The 19,270-nt window shown below is 39.3% G+C and overlaps 1 protein-coding gene across 9 annotated transcripts in view; it reads right to left on the reverse strand.

The window, feature by feature from the left end:
• Positions 1–19,270, reverse strand: part of TBL1X (transducin beta like 1 X-linked) — a 184,909-nt gene that overhangs the window by 101,805 nt on the left and 63,834 nt on the right. For 4 of the 9 annotated variants that reach the window (XM_044432469.1, XM_044432459.1, XM_044432450.1 and 1 more), the window contains one exon: positions 1,473–1,578. The exons of the other annotated variants lie outside the window; for them this stretch is intronic. The gene's annotated coding sequence lies outside the window, so the exon portion shown is untranslated. The remainder of the gene's footprint in view (positions 1–1,472; positions 1,579–19,270) is intronic. 9 annotated transcript variants of the gene reach the window in all.

The raw sequence follows: 19,270 nt of genomic DNA on the forward strand, positions 1-19,270 counted from the left end.
TTTTTATGCTAAGCCAAATTGTTGGGAAACTCCATTCTATTTCATTTATTAAATTTCTATTCCATCAAATATCAGAGGCTCTCTGGCAATCAGCCCCATTTTACTCACAAGTATAGAATTTTCCTTCTTTCTTTTCCTACTTGCCACACCAAAAAATTATAGCTGTTTGCCCAGTACTTCCCTCCTTTAAGAAACCTCTCTCATTTGACATCTTTCATAAATACATCTTGCACCACCATCACCCTCCAGATATACAATCTCTTACTAGTAACACATGCCATCCTTTCTATCCCAAATGAAAGCATTTAGAGAAAGCAGAGAAACAATGTGCAGCCATGTGACTAAAGCCACCACAATGTCTGGCACTATTGTAATCCTCATACACAGAGACAAAAAAAATAGGGCTTTAGTGGATGCATCAAGTAAAGTACGGCTAAGCTGTTAGCAAGTACAATATGTGCGAATGCAGAATCCATATGCTGCTTATTATACTGAGCATAAGTTAAGGCAGGGCCTTATCTCTCCATTTCTATGCGCTTGGTGCATACGTTCATTGAGTTGTTATTGCAAATTAAAGGTTTTTTAATCCTGCTATGTATTATGAGGGAGGGAGGGAGAGACTGGAAATGATCATTGGGGATTGAGGAAAATCATCCCTTGATATGGGATTTAATCCTCCTTCCAGGCTACAGGCAGAAACACAGGTGCTCAAGAAGCTACCTTGATGCAAATAGGGGATATGATTTGGAGAGGAAATCTTTTTTTTTAATGACTGCAGAGGCATGTGTAGACAGTAGGTGGAAAAACTCTTTTCAAATGCATGGGATGCATTTCTGTCTTATTGGCCCTTACCCACATTCCTGTTCCTCTCATTAGACTGCCATATCATCTGCCCTGTGGCTGCAAGAAGTTGATTGGCTGACATAATTGACACTATTTTCATATGTGAGTTTTCCTTCAAGCTGAACCCCATGCATGTCTGTTCAGAGTTAAGTCCTGCTGTGCTCACTGGAGTACAGACCATAATAAGTTTGCTTTGGTATGCAACTTACCTACCTGGAAACAAGATGCATTGAAAATAATGAGGCTTACTTCTGAGTAGACATGTATATGGTTGCACTGTTAATCAAAGTGTATGGTTTCTATTATGGGAAAAGACATACAAGCAAACAGCCAAGCTTAAATTCACAGACATCATAAGCATACAGCATATGATAAAGGCAAGTGATTCGATAACCTTATTGATGATGATGCATGCTCAAATCCTTGGATGAGAGTCTGCCAATAACTTTTTATATAATTTGCTTTGAGATGCCCAGACAAAAGATGTGGTTACAGTAAATAAGTACAATCAAAATCAAAGCTGAACATATGAACTACTAGCAGAAAGCAAACTGAAGATGCTTTACACTAAAACATGGACAAAATTCTAATCTGCCATTTAAAAAATCCTTAGGTAGAGTTCTGCATACCTTGAGCTTCTGAAATGTCCCATATTTTTCTCTTGTCCTAATACAAGCACTTCATTCAAGTGAATAAACTTTTTGCTTGTGTGTATCCTCTCCACATTTGGCAAGTCTGTGAAAGGATGAAATTGGAAGCTTTCACTTCTATTTTAGACTAACCACAGTTAAACATTAAATCCAAACCTGGAAAAAAAATGGTTCATGTTACCTACACTTAGCAGAAACAAACTGGCCAGTTTAAACTAAACACAGTTAGGATTAATCATAGCTTGGGGTTCAGCTGCAACACGAACTGTGGTTCAACTTAATCGCTCTACTTCAGCTTCCAATCTTTCCATTGCAGCTGTGAGAGGCTAACATAGTTGATCATTACACCTGAACCAGGCCAAATTCTTCTTCCAAAATATTTATCTTTTACAAATCGGTTCAAATGGTAGAAACCAACCAAGATGTTTTGCATCATCAGTAACCGCCTTCGTTTTCTTCAAGTATGTGTTGTAGTATAGACTCCGCTCCAATGTATCTGTAATGCACACTCATCATAAACACACACACACATTTCCATACGGGGCAGGGGCAGGAACATATATGGAAAAAGCCTGAATGAGATTTAACAGATAAAAAAGTCTGATATGTCTACATGACTGCACTTCAGTCTGTATTTCTGATGTTATTTCCAGTGGGGCAAAGTATATGTGATTATGTTTCCATGTTCTCAAATGCAACCTTGGCAAAGGATACTGTTGCTACCTCCCTTTTTTCATACAAGGGTTGACCCCTGCTGACTTTACACCCAGGCTATTTTGTGTTTACCATATGTAACCACTATCAGCAGGAGAGGAAATTCCAAGGCCAAGGTTTAACCTACTACACTTGCAAGAATCCTCTCAAATAAAGAACATTCTTTTCACAGATGTTTTATGTTTCAACATTTCCCTGAAAAGAGTTGCCAGAGTCATGGAATTTGTCTAACCCACCAAGGAGATGTGTGACCCTTGGTGAAATTGTAACAAGGATATTCCAGCCAAGGTTCATGAAGATTAAAGAGGGAGGGAAAGAGAATGAACCAGAGGTGGCAGTATGAAAACAAAACACCCTCAAGCTGTCTCTTATTAGTCTGAGTTTGAAATGTAAAGCCACAGAAGGTGCATAGCAGTCTTTACTCTATATAGAAGTGCAATGTGGAAATGCCACCGTGGATTTGAGCATAAAGCAGGTCTTCGCAGGGAGAGAAGTAGAAGAAGGAGAAGGAGGAGGAGGAGAAGCTGTTCACCTCAAAGTAAACTTAAACTGATAAATATTATTAGCCAACAAAATATAATATAACCCCTATCTATTTTTGCTATTTATGATCCCAATAAAAACATTAGTTTTAAGAAACATGCATACAGCAACATATCAATCAATAGGATAAATGACTGATCCTTTGTTCAGAAATCATGAAAATTAACTATTATGTTATACAATGAATTGCACTATTCATGAAATTTTAGAACCATAAATCAATGCCAAAATATGCAAGATGTTAAAATTAGGAGTACACACTGACTACAAGATTCAGTTCAGGTCCCAATTTAGAGATTCAGAAAATGGTCCAATTCACTTCAGACTGATTTAGAGACCTCCAATTCAACTTGAGTTTCACAAATATGAAACTTTGTGCCCCCCCCCCAACTATCTCTGGAAAACAAACAATTATAACCTTTTTGCTGTTTGATATAATTAGATGAAATTTACAGGTACAGGTACAGATCTCTTGAGCATATGAGATCTGCCAGCTTTCACACAAATAGGTGTAGGAGGTTTGTGATCACAAATTTTCCTTGAAATTTTTTTTGAAATGAACTGTAATTTTAAAAAATTCTTAGTAGCATTAGATGTACATTTAGGCATGGATGTTCCTTCTGGGGGGGCAAACATGTTAAATTTCATATGAATAGGTTCTCTTGAAACCGAAGTAACAGAAAGTAAAACATGATAGATAGGGTAGATGATTGGTATGGAGCACACTGTGGCAAAGATAGAAGATCTGAACATCTTTCAAGCATCCTTCAATTCCTGAAAGCATTTTCTACGCAAGCAACATCTTTCCAGGTCCAAGAAATTACCCCCCAAAAAATTCTTTTAAGGTTTCTGCTCCTGGGAATGAGTAAATACAAAAGGCACTGAACACTGGGAAACAGTCTTTCAATCTATTACTTTAATAACTCTTCCCCAGAGCAATGGGACAGGACAGTCCTAACAAAACCATCTTGTGTGATTACTGGCTAGAGTTCCTAGATACAAAAACTGCACTTCCTTCTTTCCCTCCCCACATCCTAGCAGTTTTCCTTATGCAGAAAGTTTGGAGAGAAATGTATTGCAGACACACTTATGGGGTTTCTGTGTCTCTTTGAATCCAAGTTGCAAACAAAAATGCAGAAGGGTTCAGATTCAGATTGATCTGACCATCTGTCAAGTTTTGGCAAATCAATTGAATTCAGTTTGGGATTTGGTCAAGTTTATCCCTTTTATTTTTTATTTTATTTTATTTATTTAGAGTATTTGGATGCCATCCCATCGCATAGCCTCGGGACGGCTTACATAAAATAAAATAAAACATAATACAAATAAAATCCAGATCCACCCTGGCTGCAGATTAAAACCTATATGCTGATGTTAAAAGTTATTAAAATATTGTTGAAATAAAAAGGTCTTAGCCTGGCACCGAAAAACAAATAAGGATGGTGCCAGGAGGACCTCTCTGGGGAGCGCATTCCATAGGCAGGGCGCCACCACAGAGAAGCCCTCCTCCGAGTACTTTGCCTCCTAATATCTTTCACAGAGGGTTCCCAGAGGAGGGCCTCTGCTGCTGATCTCAGGGGGTGGGAGGACAAATACGGAAGAAGGTGTTCCTTTAGATATCCAGGTCCCAAGCCGTTAAGGGTTTTGTAGGTGATAACCAGCACCTTGAATTGAGCCCGGACTTCGATGGGGAGCCAGTGAAGCTGGTAGAGGACTGGGGTTATATGAGAGTAATGCCCAGTCCCCATCAGCAACCTGGCTGCTCTATTTTGCACCATCTGAAGTATCCGGACTGTCTTCAAGGGCAGCCCCACGTAGAGCACATTACAGAAATCCAACCAGGAAGTAACCAATGTATGTGTCACTGTCACTAGGCAATCATCCTCCAGGTGGGGACGCAGCTGATGGATTAACTCCTTGCCACCACAGTCACCTGAGCTTCCAGGGACAGTTCTGGGTTGAGTAGCACTCCCAAGCTGCAGACCCTGTCCTTTGGAGGGAGTGCAACCCTATTCAGGACAAGGTCCAAGTCACCTACCCAGGAACTCGAACCACCCACCAATAGGACCTCTGTCTTGTCTGGATTGAGCTTCAGTTTATTGGCTCTCATCCAGCCCATTACCTTGGTCAGGCACTGGTTCAGTACAGCCACTGCCTCACCTGGATCAGTTGAAAAAGAGAGGTAGAGCTGGGTATCATCAGCGTACTGATGATTCCACAGCCCAAACCTCCTGATAAGCTCTCCCAGCGGTTTCATGTAGATGTTGAACAGCAAAGGGGACAAAATGGAGCCCTGCGGTACTCCATGAAGTCCCCCAGCACCACCTTCTGGAATCGGCCGTTGAGGTAGGAGTGGAACCACTGCCAAGCAGTGCCTCCTACTCCCAGTCCCACCAGCCTATCCAGAAGGATACCATGGTCGACAGTATCGAAATTCATTTTATTTAATGTTACTTTAAAATTTCAATCAATCAATCAAATCTTTAAAAACTATCAAACTATTATCATTTACAAATTAACAAAACCTTGAAAATCTTTTTAAGGAATAGATGAGAAAGAGGTTTTCAGAGGGAGAGGTTCTAAATAGGTTGCTAAAGTAAGATATTCTACAGCACAGTGACACTTAAGCTTTATCACTTTTTTTGTTTCATGTTTGCAAGCAGCCATTTTAGTTTGCAAGTTCTTTTAAACAAAGGAAAAGGTTTCTTCCCAAATCACCACCAAGAATAATTAACTGAGATATTAAAAATACTGTAAGATATACTTCTTTCATTCTTTCAGTCAAAGAATGTGATGCAAATTTGAGGTATCCTAAAACCTGCCATTTGCATATGTTCTATGTTTATCACATCGGCATAGGATAGTGGCCATTTGGAGATGCTGCACTTTGTGGATATAGATAAATTGGACTAGAGTCGTAGGAAAGGGTGAAAAATACTTGTGAGTGGGGGGAACCCCATGAGTAAAAAGTTAGAGAAACAGAAAAAAGAAATCAGAAGGAGAACACAATGGCATATTTGAAATACCTGAAATGTCATCACAGAAAAGAGAAATCCAACCCTGTTCTCTGCTACCCGGAAGGAAATGGTTGGATTAAATGGCTTAAGTTATGGGAGGATAAAATACAGCTGAACATTAGAGGAAATGTCTTAAACATAAGAGCAGTGCAACTATGAAAAGCACTGTTTAGGAATGCATGGACTCTTCCTGGCTGATGGATCTGTTGAGGATGCTTTATTTCAGGATTTCCTGTACTGTGTCAGATCAGTTGGGCAATAAGACCCAGCTCCAACTCTATGATTCTTAATAAAACTACTTTTAGGTACATTTGGAAGGAATCCATACATCCCTAATGAAATACAGTACTATCGATGATTAAAACAGATTAAAATAAAACAAACAAAAATTCTCTACAAGTGAAAGGAAAAGGTGTGATCTTATTTAGAATCATTGAGCATAATGGAAACCTTAATATAATGCACACTTATGTAAATGTTAAATCAAATAATTACTTAACTTTTTAAAAGGCAAATGCTCAATCAAATCAAATTTGCTTTACTGAGTCTGGAACACTTTGTTGGTGATTGGACATTCAGAGCTGAAGATTATCTGCCATGTAATAACTGTATACTCCAGGATTCCCAGAGGGGAAAAAATAGAAGAAACTGGAAGGAGAAGTCAAACAAGTGCAAAGGTTTGTAAAAGAAAGTTTACAGAATAGTAACAAATATTTATCTGGTGTTGTCTTTGCAGATACAAAGAGAGAGTGAGTTTTGTTGGCTTTCTAACTTTGCTTCAAAGTACAACTTTCAGAGCAACACACTTTCAGATGGGGTGGGGCATTCAAATATTATGGAAATTTAGCCCTTTCACCCGTATCTCTGCAGGTAACGAAAGCTATAATACTGTAATATTATAGTCCTAACTTTTCATCCTATTTTAGCATGACCAACAGACTCAAAAGAGAGCTATACAGACTGTAATAGGCTTGATTCACAGTGGTTAAATTCTTTCCACACAGGTGCCGAGACCATATGTGTGGTCATGCACAGAGAACACAAAGGAGAAAAAGTACCAATGGCCCAATAGTAAGACTCATGCATGTACTGGAAAAATAAGGACCCTAGATCAAAACCTTCTTTCCACCTTGGGCGCTATGTGAACAACTTCATTAATCCAAAACCTACATACTCTCCCACACATGCCTTGTGCCTGCTGATCATGCTGCTGCACTCAGTTCCTGCTGCTGGTTTCCCATGTGCAGCCCCTGTGTGAACAGAACACTGGACTAATGAACTTTTGGTCTGATCCAGCACAGGTACTTTGGAAGCTAAAATATGGCCATTTGCAGCCCTTTTCAGAAGCCGTCTTCTGTCAGCTTCCTTTCCCCCACACAAGGAGCCCAAAGTAAGATAATCAACCTCTCCATCTTAACCTCACAGAAACCTGAGAGGTCAGTCAGACTGAAACTCGGAGGCTGGTCCAAAGTCACCCAGTGAGTTTCATGTCTGAAGGGAGATGAGAACCTGGTCCCCCAAGTTCCAGTTCCACATCCTCGCCATTACTCTACTCTGGCTCTCAAGGTTGTTGTGAATACAAATGGCTGAGGGCAAGTAGGAGGTGATGCATGCAGTCCAGAGCTCCTTGGTGGAGAAGGAAAAGCACAAATGCAGTAACAGTTTTACAAATAATCAAACTGAAGTGGCAGCACAGATTATCTTTAACTGGAGAATGGAAGGATTGAAAGTAATCAGGTTTGGAGTGATCAGAAGGACCTATAAATCCCCACACTAGATCTCCACCAGATCATTTGTCCAGATGATCCTCTGTCCACAAGATCTGCACCAGATCATTTGTCCAGATGATCCTGTCCACAAGATCTGCACCAGATCATTTGTCCAGATGATCTAGTTAATACAGCACTACAATTCATGCAGTGCACCATTTTGCAGATTCTTGTGAAAAAGGGATCTTCATATGAACCAAGAGAGGCCCATTTGTCCATTATCTACACAGAAGGAATCCTTCCTTCAGCTTGAAATACCCTGATTATTTTATGAGTATTGTGTGGATACTTCTTGCTGGTTGTTCGGTATTTTGAGACTATTTTATTTTACTCCTCCTCCACCAAAATATCATGCCACTTACATTTCTAGTAATCAATCAACTGTAAATTTAAATTCCATCTGCTTCCTGCTAATGTTTTTTAAACCCTATGCCAGGCTGAAAAATACACAAAAGCTAGCCATTATCCTCTCTTACATCAATATCTATCTCTAAACAAGTGATGGAAATAAGTCCCTAAGATCCTCCATTTTGGTTCTAATCTTTTTAGCATGCCAGCTGTTTGCATTATCTCAGGCAAATATCCTGATTCACATTTCTTTAGCCATGGACACAATCTCCATCAAAATTCTTGGGCCACAATCCTGCTGCAGATGTGCCACTGAATGATAAGGTTAAAAATGACTATTACACCCATCTCTAGGTTTCCAGCAATCACCAAAATGAAAGCTTTTTCTACCTTGTTTTCATTTCCAAGAAACTGGTCTACTTCATAACTTTCTAAGAATGTTTCATGCAAAAGTATCGGGAAATGGACACAAATGATACCTTTTCCAGAGGCAAAGTCACCAGTGGAGCTCTGAAGTACACTGTAACAGAACAGCTCTTCACCTAACCAAAACTGTTCCTATAACACCAGCCACTGCTTTTTGTCACTCCGACTTTGCTACACCATTCAACACGACACTAGTATTTTATGATTCATGTAACATACATTTTGGAAAAAGCGCCTGGTGACTGCAGTTTTTCTTTTTCAGATGGTAAACTTTTAAGCACAACAGCACGAAGTGCCAACTTACCTACGAAGACAAGCATTTAAAAAAAAATATTTACATGCGTTCCTGGTTCAAAACAAAATGTTGTTTTTTACTAGGTTGGCTAGAATCACTGTTTGGGTTAGGAAAGTTTAACAACCTCATGCAGCAACTATGAGAGGGGAAGGAGGTGGGGCGCGACCCTTCATGAAGTATTTACAATATTTAGAATGGCTAAATGCACCAGAAAGCAAGCGGCCTTGCTCATTTTCTCCCACATAGCCAACTCTTGCACAGCTCTGGATAAACAGGTACAAGGCAACCATGTTTTCCCCTTACACTGTTATGCTAAGTACATCAGACTGAAGTGCTTGGTAAGCTGCAGCTCTGCTCTATGCCTGCAGCAAATGGAGTGTGTGTGTGTGTGTTGTGTGTGTGAGGGGGTGCAGGCAAACAGGTAGCAGCCACATTCATTTTCATACTTCACGGTTATGAGGCTGAAGCCAGCAACAGACAAGTATGAGGAAAAGGAATGGGGGAAAGTACAAGACTGCATTCCAATAAAAAGCAATACAATAAAACCAATGTGGAGTTTGCTTAGTGTACAGGATTAGAGCTTTAAAATTTAGCTTCGCAGAATTAGGGCCAACAATCACAGCAGGCATCGCTCCATGCCCAAAAGGGTAAACTAGGACACTGGTTTGCATAAAATGTGCATGTGCTAACTTATATGTATTGCTACAGATTCAAATTATTATATTTGCAGCTGAAATTGCAAGGCTGATTATCAAGTGACCTGGGTGCCTTCTTCGGTCTACTGTCCAGCTAATGGGCAACTGCAGAGCCCAGCTCTTCCGTTATCTGTACACTGCACTTAAATAGGGGATGCCTTCAAAAAAGAAGGGACATCTCTGTAAAAGAGGATCCTTGCTCACAGCCACTGTCTGGAAGCCATTTCGATATCCCACACTGGGGCTGTTCTCACACAGTTAAGCCTTCATACTGAAAGAAAAAGCTCACTGCATGGCTGGGGAAATTTTCTGCATGCTAGTGTTATAATGGGACAGGTGCATATGTAATAACCCGCAGTGGTGCATAATTACCATAATTCGTTTTTTAAACCACACTCTGACATATGATCAAATATTCTGCTATTGTGGTTTTCTTCTCATTCCTACCTCCCACTGTTGGCACATAATCCCATCAGCTCCCATGCCTAAATTCAATTCCAGCATGCATTGCTCTCTACATATTTTTGCCTTTCAGATTGGTCTTCTAAATTCCCATGATATGTTTTCTGTCCCTTCTCCACATTGCTTTCTCCCTTCAAGTCTGCTATCCAAATCTGTGCTTTATTACAACTGTTCCCACAGAATCTCCTGAAATTCTTTCCACCCCCCTCTGCCTTTGCCTGCTTTGTACATCTCCAAACTGAAGCATATGTATCCTTACACCTTCCTATTTTCATCCCACTTCCCTTGCTGAAGTTCCACTCTTCTTGATATTATGCAAAGACGGTGGTCACACAATGTCTTCCCTCTCTTTTTGTAGTATGTTTTTATTTAAATAAAAAATTTCAACCTAAAAAAAAAATTTCAACCTCTCTTTTTAATTTTCCCACAGATATATACATGTGTGCCCCTCATTCTCAGTCCCATAGCTGGCTTGTGCTTGTTCTCAGCATCCTCACTTGCCAACCTTCCTCTCATCCTAGCCTTAATGGAAAGCCACAGATGCTTTTCTTTTTGCAGGCCCATCCTATACCTTCCTTTCTGCATCCTTTTCCTTCTATCATCCAATGCACTCTCCTCCCCTCTCCCTCCACTTATCATTACACAAGGCAAAGATGCTTGGGAAAGTAGCAATTAACTCTCTTTGCAGAGATGTTCCACTCTGGAATCCCCTGCTGCTGATGTAAATTCCCTTCATTTTTGTTTCAGCTTGCTGTCAGGCACTGAAAATGCTCTGCCTTCTTATTATTTCTTCCTTATTCCCTTCTTGTCCCAGAGATGTAGGAAGCTTGCCAGCACCCATCCATACCATTCCCTGCTTTGTACAGCTTCTCTATTAACTGCATTTCCCCCATTCTCCACTGCCACCGATCCTATAATTGAGTTTATCTTACTGTTTTCCCTTTCTTGTTTTCTCCCATCCATTTGGCTGAGCATAAAGGCCAGACACTCCCACCTTTCTTTCCAGAAAATATTGTGTCTTCTCCCAAATTCTTATGGTCAACTCACAGCTCAGTTTTCATCTAAATGGGGACATTATGCACAATCCTAATTGAAATGCACTGTAATCTGTAATGCAATGTGGACCAGTATAACCAGGTGTGAACCAATCACAGGCTAGAAGAAGAAATATGAAAGCATTTCTTTATTTCACAATGTATGGTGGGTTAAAAAACGTCTGTCCTCTTTAAACTGAGTTCTACTATTTCAGAGTTACCTGTTAAATTCTTCCGATGTGCAAGCTGTAGTGCTCAAAAGTGAAGGAACTGGGCCTGTTGCTCCCAAAATACAGCATTGTAAGGATACCTCAGAGCCCGAATCTGAACTGGAAGTAGAGGTGAGGCTAGAATGCTTACCTAAATTACCAGGGCCAATGTGTTCTGGGACAAACCAAGCAGCTGTTGAGAACCAAATTGCCTCTAGTTCAGAAAGAGACATGACAGAATGTGGGAGGTCAGAGGGGAGGTGTGTAAATGGTTCAAAAAGACACCAAATCAGGTGTGTCTTGTTCAGTCTTCCTATTGTCTGGTCCACAAGCAGGAAGAACCTCCCTGAGGGTGGAACCCACTCCATTTGGTGGGGAAGGAGGAGGGGTATTCAGCATGGAATCAACTTCTGACTTGTGCTGAATCCACAACTACAAATCTCATTAACTTGATAGATGCCTCTTGCTCACACAATTATATTTTTTCCTTTGTATCAAGAAGTTAGCCTTGGCTGGCCAGCATTAACATATTAAAAGACTGCAGTTAGAAACCTCTTGATTTGTTAAGAAGGGAAAAGATAAGAAGTATAGGGTCATGACAAAAAGCTGTGTGTACATGCTAATTGTTCCACCCACCCAACAATGTTACCATCCTTTCCTATACAAGCACATATCCAATTGCTGAATACATGTATGTTACATGTTTAATATATCTTACAGTCATTGCCTGTTCCTTAAGGAGACAGGATCTCTGCGTGCCCTGCTGTCTATTCGGTTTTATCACTGATCAATGCTAAGAGCATTTAGTCATCCGAGAAGGACTGCATTGATGAAAACTAAGTGCATCATGGCAAATAAGTCTAATTGACATAAAGACTTCTACCATTACCACTACCATGGTGCTTTTCTGAATATACTGGAACAAATGGGTTTTGACTACTGATGGAACTTTCATGGGTAGTTGTCCCAGGTCCACTGTGCTATAGCTCACAAATCTTCCTTGCCTCATGCTTTGTCACAGTTTTCACAGGTGCGTTTAGAGAGAACTTGTTTGGGCCAGTGTAGACAGCCACAGCATAATTTTCTGCACCCAGTTTTGACAATTCTATTTCTTCCTCAAGCAGAACATCTCCTCATCTCACAAATATTGAGATGCTTGCATATGGCATCCTTCACATCTGGGATGATTTCTCTACATCAAGCAGTACATTAAGGGGCCATCACCACACCTTTAAGCCATTGAAGATGTGTTCTACAGGGGGTCTTGCACAGCAATTTCAATTTCATCTGTTTGAGTGTGTTCAATGGCAACTTCAAAATTGCAAAGTGAAATCCTAGTCCCCAGGAAAAGAATCAGGGAGTATATGGGCTTAGTGTTGAGGTTGGGGGAATTTAAAGAAGAGTCCTTCATCCAGATTGTCAGTCAAGGGAGAATTCCAGAGGACTCTGTCCTTAGCACAGGATTATTGGCTTTGTTTCTGAAGTGATAATCTTAAAGGTAGTGTTTGACATAAAGAAAATTACATGAAATCGAACATTATTCTAAGTATTCATGCCTATCATAGAAATTCATCTAGTTCTTAGTCCAGAAGTGTAAACAAATTCTCTGCATGGAACACGCTCCCTGCCTTTCTCTAGAAATGCAGTTTCAGCAAATATGGATTTTTGAGGGAGAGCTTCAGAAAAGCAGCAAAGCTTTGGAAGAACTGGGTTAATGAAGAATCGATATCAGCATCCTCTCCAGTATACAATATGTGTGAGAATGTAGAAAGAATTGCAAATAAATGACCAGGTGACTCTACACATTAGATCTTTCAACTGTCACCTACTCTTAAAAGTCCTCAGAGAAGGGTGATAGCATGGCATTGAGGAAGCTGATTGTGCAACTCCCAGATTAACTGGGTGTTGGGGAGCTGTTAGAAGACACCCTCTAGGTCTATTGAAAACAATATATTAAATGAGAAGAGTAAATAAGGCCACAGCAATGACAGGGATCTTTCAAGGAAAACACCACTTTTTAATGCAGCTCATCTGTACTCCACATGAAAATGTCACATCAAAGAAAGCTGGTTAATATTTTGGACTAAAAATGAATTACAATGAAACAAGTATGCTAGAATCTGTAAACTGCTGCATAAAGACAAAGGACTCCAAATTAATTTTTTTATCAGCACTGATACAATATTCTTTGCAACTAGAAAATAACAGGTGGAAGTCAAGACAAAAACAGAAAACCGAGAGGAGGATGGGAACTCAGAAAAGCCTATGGGAGCAAAGGGATAATTATGTGTGTGTTACTAGGCAGAATTGGGAAGTGTGGATCGGATGACAGGAGATGCCACAATTATTGAGGTTCCTTCCATGGGATTCTGTTTTATTTCTGTAGCACAACTTACAAATCCTGAGTTCGGATATCATGGAACCAGAAACCATAGAACAGACAGTTGTTTTTTATGTTTTTGAAGGCAAAACAAACCATGGTAAAATACTATGGCTGGGTTCAGACAACACGACCAACACTAACTAAAAAAACTGGTGGCTTGTTTTGTCATGCAAACCAACTCATAGAAAGAGTTCCTTGCCTCAAGAAGTTTGCAGTCTGAAATTCAGAAAGCCAGAAAAAGCAAAAGAAGCCAGGATTTCCCAGTACAGAGTAGACAGAACTGAAGCACTGGCTATCCATGATTATTTTGCCTTGCAGAGGACAAAACAGAGAATACATCACATAAGTGGCAAAGCCAAGTGCAAGCAATCCTGCTTTTTAATTTATAAACACAGAAATATGAGCTATTTCTTTAAAACGCTCCAGCCACATGATGATGCTTATAATTTCTGAGACAGTCAATTCCTGTCCTTCCCTAGACTTCTTCAGGCTGGCAGGAACAAAATAGGCATAAAGCAAAACTTGAGAGCTTTCAAGAGCTGTTGCCTTACCTTGCATGCATCTTGTTCATTTAGAATACAAAAGCCGCTCTTACTTTCTCCCTTCCTATAGTTCATGCATGCACTGACACACACAAGGAATTTAAGTCCAACAATAGCCTGTTCACTGTTCCAGATAAATTAGAGGGATGAACCTCAGTGCTGCAGAGCTAGGAATTGACCACTGCAGCAACTTCTTCAAAACAGATCTATATTATTGTTTCTTCCCAGCACATTAGTCCATCGTGCTAATATAAAATCTGTATGAACTAATTACAGCAGCATATTACAGCCACATATTTAATTGGACTCTTGGCAGTACAAACTGTTTACTGTCACTAATTTGAGGCGTGCTACTTCCTTTTCAGTTTTTTTAAGGTATTTTATTACTACTCATGAGAAAATAGGCAAGAGCTCTGCTACTTCAGATGAAGGGCCCATCCTGTCAACTTCCTATTTGCACACTAGCTAACAGGAGCCCTATTGCCAGCTGAAGATGGCAAATATGCTTGATGGTCAAACATGGCACTAGATACATTTACCCCTGTAAAGACTGCTACTTTTTTCAAGCCAAAGAGGCTTTCAAGCCAAAGAAAGTACAAGTTGGCAGAACATGGGCAAGGTGAGAAGATGGACTGCCTTGCTTTTATTGGTATTCTCATACCAACAGGCTTTGGAAGTAGAGTAATAGATTCATATTGTCTGTTGCTATGCTTCTCTGTCTTTTGCAAAGTATCAAGATGAAACTCTGCCTGTACCCTGAAATCCATCTTCGTCATATTCAGGCTGACAAACCCTCACCAAAGGGTTTTCTACCATCCAACACAACAAATATACCTTCCAGTCTCGGCATTTTAATCCCTCTAGTAAAGACAAAACATAGAGAGAGAATGGGAAGAGATAGCTGTACTTGTATTATAGTTCATTTCCTTATAGTTACAGTTCATTAAGCACATGTTAATTCAAGGTAAACTTATATGATTATATCCTCCTTGATGTACTCAGAATACTTAATGCTTTTGATGTTGTCCTAAGTGTGAGGCATGTGGAAAGCAGACAGCAGACTTGGCAGCTGCTTTAAGACAAGTTCATTGAGTTATTTGTTTTAGGGGACAAGACATGTATATGGATATGATAAACACTCCCAAGCTGATGTATCATCATGTAGCTTTGGAAAGAAGGTTCAATGGGAAAGCCAGGAAAATGAGAGGATATAGTAAAAACATGGGATGGATATACAGTTGCATTACCCCAAATAAGTGATCATAAAGCACAGGGCAGATTAAGGCCTGGAATTAAGGCCAAACCTAATTTTCAATGTGTTTTACTACAAGGCAAAGTGAAAAAGTCAAAATAACAGAGGGGCCATGATCAGTGCAATTATGCCTCAAGTTAACTGCACAGAAGGAAAAACTTAAGGGACAACCTTTTGATTAAGCATAATGGAGAGATTATGGCAGAACCCCTATTGAACAAAAAAGGAGATGGGAAGCACAAGATGATGCCTGAGTTGCACAGCAGCGGTGGCATTGCACTGTTTGCTTAGGGTTGCCACCAAAACAGTGATCCCATCTGAACTCTGCAGGGAAAGCCTTGGTCGGACTCATAGAACAAAATATAATGCAACTGTTCTATGAACCATATTTACAAAGACATTTAGAAAATAGTAACTCCAAAGACAATGAAAAAACATTTTAAAGACCTACAAGACTGAGCAGTTCACTAAGAAATCCCATCAAGAATCATATTAAATCATGTTAAGAAGAAAGATCCTCATTTGACACACACAGATACCGGTTAAACTGAACACTGCCATCTACTTTGTGTTTTAAATGCCTAATGACAGAAACTCTTGATAAATTATTTGGTGAAAGGAGCTTTAGCATACCAAGACAAAACCCAAGTAGTCAGAATGCTTTTCATATCCAATAGATCTCTAGAGAATATCTTATATCTGATTTTTCAGATAACTCTTGGCACACTTGATTCTTATTATATTTAACATCTCTGCAGACAGACCATAAGCCAGAATTAGTACTTCACACATGGTGGTGATTGTTCCAATAAACATCTTGTAGAAAACTGACATTCCAATAGTTTTTGTAATCTAAGCTAACACAGACTGGTGTTTTTGGATGGGGAAATTCAGTCTACTAATAGTGTGCCTGGCACACCATAAGGCAGCCATAAGAAGAATTTTTAAAATATTTAACTTAGTTTAAAATTATGACATTTCAAGCATACAATGGCATATATACACAGAGATAATAAATAATTTCAATGGATAAGTAGAAGTGCAAGTTACTCATACAGCATAATACAATTTCATATGCTATTATAGCAATGGATTTATTTGGGGTTGTTTGTTTGATTCCCATCTCTGTGGCATATAGAATTCAGACTTGCCTGAATTTGGAAGCAATGAACCTCTCAATTTTTGCAGCATTTCACATGATAGCCGCTCACTAAACACAAACTCTATATATTTAAATAGATTTAAATCTATTAACCTATTCTATATTTGACCTATTTGTGTTTCACTTATGTTTTTATGCTTCTTTATCTTCCTTTAGTTTAGTTGTAACTACTGGGTGCTTTTACTGACAAAAAAAAACACAATGAAAGACCACACTTTTAAAGATGTCTTAGGTATTCAAATGAGACGAGCACTTATTATTCCATTTGTGACTAGCCAAACCATTATCTGACCATTTGTAAGGTATGGAGTGGAGGATTTAGGTTATCCAAGGTCTCTCTCTTCTAAGCTACCCCTTTTAAGATCCAACTTTTGCTTATATCTTTGGCCATGAACTTATTTTTGGAATTGAACTAATTTTCCTGGCCCATCCCCGATTGCCTTTGAAAGGTTGACTGGATGGCCTGTCTCCTTGGCTATGTCCACTTTCATTCTGGGCCTCAATTTTTTAGACTACAGTTAAAAACGACTGTTTCATAATCATCAGTCAAAACATGAGGCATGCATGCCATACTTCCAAACTGAATACTACATATTATGGGTGCATTTGGTCATTCTGGTACAAGCAAGCTTCAAATTAAAGTTCTATGGAATTCTTGTTTATTTATACATTCCTCCAAGAAGCCCAAGTTGACATAAATAATTTTATCCTCTCCATCCTTATCCTCTCCATTTGATCTCCACAGTTTGATTTGTGAGGGAGGTTAGGCTAAGAGGAAGTGAGTGGACTAAGTCACTGGTGAGCTTTAAGACCAAGTTAAGTATTTCTTCTGATATGGCCTGAGCTCTGGATTTGGATTTAAGTCATTAGCAGGCTCTTAATCAAATTTTGTAACCACCTTAAACCACCAGAACTGCAAAAGGTGGCAAAACATCTTGTAAATGCTCCAAAACAGACAGTTGTTTTCTTCACCAACCAGAATTTCTATCAGTGGTCTATCATGTTAAACCCTAAAATTGCTTTCTCCAAGCATATTTGCTTAAAGTAGGAAGTCTGCAGGGAAATTACTGAATTCTAAATAACCAGCCCAGCTGTCAGAAGCTTTCTTCCTAAAACAGCCTTCATTGCCCCATTATCGTAGGGGTTGGGTGGGGGAGCTGGCAAGCTTGCAGGACTATAAAATAGCTTATTATAGACAAACCAGGAAGTGGAAGAATGAAATTGCTATATTTTGATTTTGATAATGATCAGAATAGGATGCAAATGATAAATTTGAGTAAATGAAAAGGCAGGCTGCTACAATCTACCCATAATACTGGGAAAAGTATTACTTGTGTTGGAGAACTGCTTTTGCTCATAAAGTGAACATTTGTGTCTGAGGAGCAAAACCTGTAAACTGCCCTGGAGCACAAATGCTCCCTTTGCTTAAGAGAGGCTGCTGTAAACATGCAAAGCTCGCCCTGAAGTTATACAAAGGGTGGAACAGACTCGGATACATTTTATGGCATATGTACGTGTTTCCTGCATCAGGTTGTTCAGATCTGTAAACACAGCCTCACCACTCTCCTACACAAAGCAACATGTGCCCAAGTATACATTTGTATGCTGTGCAGCATTTGTTTCTTTTGATCCCTAGAACTGCTGGTGGGGGGAGGGTCTGGCTGCACAAAACGGCCCTTCATTGTTCCAGCAACTTCCTAGTGTTAATAGCTCTATAAACAATTTCAATTTCCTTCCCTTCCCAAAATATATGTTTGCTCAGAATGGGATGATGCACAAGTTTAAAGAAAAGCTTCAGGAACACTGCTTGCCTAAAGCAGCTCCTGTTGCACAGAAATGGCAGTGATTTTAGGCTACCCTAATAGGCTATCCTATCAGTAATCTTCCATGATCATCAGCCAGATTTTAAATTAAGTGCATTTGTGTGTACTAGGTCAGGGACGTGGATTTTGGCTTTAAAAAACCAACAAATTGGTATTTCATGTTTCCTTGTATATGTGCAAACCAAGAAAGGGCATTCATGATAGCGTGTTGATCTATAAATAGGGTTTGTTGGGCATGCCTCTGAATGTGTATTTGAAAGAGAGCCCATGAGAGTCATTTTTGGACTATGGAAATTTACAATTCAGTATAAAAGTTTCCCAAGAACACCGTAAGTAAGAGTAAGCTGTGCCATAAAAGAAAAAAAGAAAAGCATGGCTATTCCTACCTACATTGTAACAGTCATTTATTTCAAATTGCTTTAAGTTTTGCAGAAACAAGCAATTTAAAATAGTTGAAACCAATTAAGCCACATAAAAATAATCATTACCAAAAATATCATCATCAGCAGACATCATCTACTAATCAACCAACCCACTTAAAGCCTGCCTGGTAAAGAAAGGCCCTAGGATTCCTTTGCAAAAATGCAAAGAGCAGTCCGAATGGACCTGTTGAAAGGACATTAAAAAGCCATGGGGCTACAGAGGAAAGGTCCCATTTCTTCTGGAGATACATCTGGTCTCCACAATCAGCTGATCTGAAGGCTCACTTGCAAACTTCTCACTTGACATACAAGTATATGAACAAATTTATAGTTGTAGAAAATTATACGCTATTATAATTTCAATATGAATGTGGTGTAATCTCTCCATAAACAATCAGAAATAATACTTAATGGCTGTTCTTGACAAATTATACATAGTAGAATTGTAGCTTGTTTTAATTATGCGCTTCATAAAAATCCTAAACTCATATCACAAATAGTTCAGTCACTTGATGGCTTTCATGAGCTCATGATTGAAGGTGTCAGTGGGCCTATGAGTCATCAAGAATCATGCAGAGAAAAATTACATATGGCCAATGTAATTTATGCATCTCCTTAAAAAAGTTTTAAAAAACCTTTTTAAAAAAGGGAAATTGCACTTTGCAAAATGTAATTTTCTAC

Source organism: Varanus komodoensis, unplaced genomic scaffold, assembly GCF_004798865.1.
Source record: "Varanus komodoensis strain SLA01 unplaced genomic scaffold, ASM479886v1 scaffold1, whole genome shotgun sequence".
Lineage (NCBI taxonomy): Eukaryota > Metazoa > Chordata > Lepidosauria > Squamata > Varanidae > Varanus > Varanus komodoensis.